Raw genomic sequence first — 1,377 nt, 5'->3', positions numbered from 1 at the left:
AAGCCAAAAAAATTGTCAAGAGGAAAGGATTACATGTGATTAGCCCTACAGAATTTGAACGGATAATCGTAAATGATTCAGTCGTATTTGCTGTGATTGTTATGAAAGTCCTGTCCGATTCCCCAATAGCGACCCCTACTGAAGTCCAATCACTCCTTCAGGAATTTAAGGATGTATTTCCTGACGACCTCCCTGATCTATTGCCTCCCTTACGGGATATTCAACATGCTATAGATCTAGCTCCAAGTTTGTCTCTCCCAGATTCACCTCACTATAGAATGAATCCTGCTGAACATGCCGAGCTCCAGGGATAAGTGAGTGAACTCCTTCACAAAGGCTTCATCCGTGAAAGTTTAAGCCATTGTGCAGTTCCCGCCCTTTTGACACCCAAAAAAGATGGTTCTTGAAGGATGTACGTTAATAGTCACGCTATCAATAAGATCACTGTCAAGTATCGTTTTCTTATCCCTCGACTTGATGATATGCTAAATATGATGGCCGGTGCCAAAATCTTTTCCGAAATTGATTTGAAGAGTAGGTATCATCAGATTAGGATCCGCCCAAGAGACGAGTGAAAAACTGCATTTAAAACGAAAGATGGTCTATACGAGTGGTTGGTCATGTCTTTTAGACTAAGCAATGCTCCAAGTACTTTTGTGAGGGTGATGACACAGGCCCTTTGACCTTTCATGGGCATATTCATTGTCATATACTTTGATGACATTCTCGTATACAGTAAAACTAGGGAACAACATCGAGATCATCTCACGCAAGTTTACTCTACACTGCGTGCTACAAGCTTGTATGCCAATGTGAAGAAACGTTCTTTCTTCACTGATAGAGTTGTGTTCCTCGAGTTCATTGTTTCCACTACGGGAGTATCTGCTAATCCTACGAAGATTCGGGCAATTGTTGATTGGCCTGACCCCAAGAATATACATGAAGTTAGGAGTTTTCATGGTTTAGCTACCTTTTATCGTCGTTTCATCAAGCGATTTAGTACGATCATGGCTCCTATCACAGAGTGTATGAAGAGAGGAGAATTTCATTGGACGCAGGAAGCGGCTAAGGCCTTTAAGTTAATCAAAATGCGAATGACAGAGGCTCCTATCATACGACTCCCAGATTTTTGCAAAGTCTTTAAGGTCGAATGTGATGCATCAGGGGTAGGAATAGATGGAGTCTTAAGTCAAAAACGCCATCTTATTGCTTATTTTAGTGAGAAATTAAATGATGCCAAGCAACGGTACTCGACTTATGATAAGGAGTTGTATGTAATTGTACAAGCCTTGCACTATTGGCTTAATTACTTATTACCCCAAGAATTTGTCCTCTTTTCGGACAATGAGGCCCTTCGTTTCCTTAATTCCCAGAGAC

The sequence above is a fragment of the Olea europaea genome, chromosome 11 (genome assembly GCF_002742605.1).
Source record: "Olea europaea var. sylvestris chromosome 11, O_europaea_v1, whole genome shotgun sequence".
NCBI classification, from domain to species: Eukaryota; Viridiplantae; Streptophyta; class Magnoliopsida; order Lamiales; family Oleaceae; genus Olea; species Olea europaea.
This window is presented reverse-complemented; position numbering follows the sequence as displayed.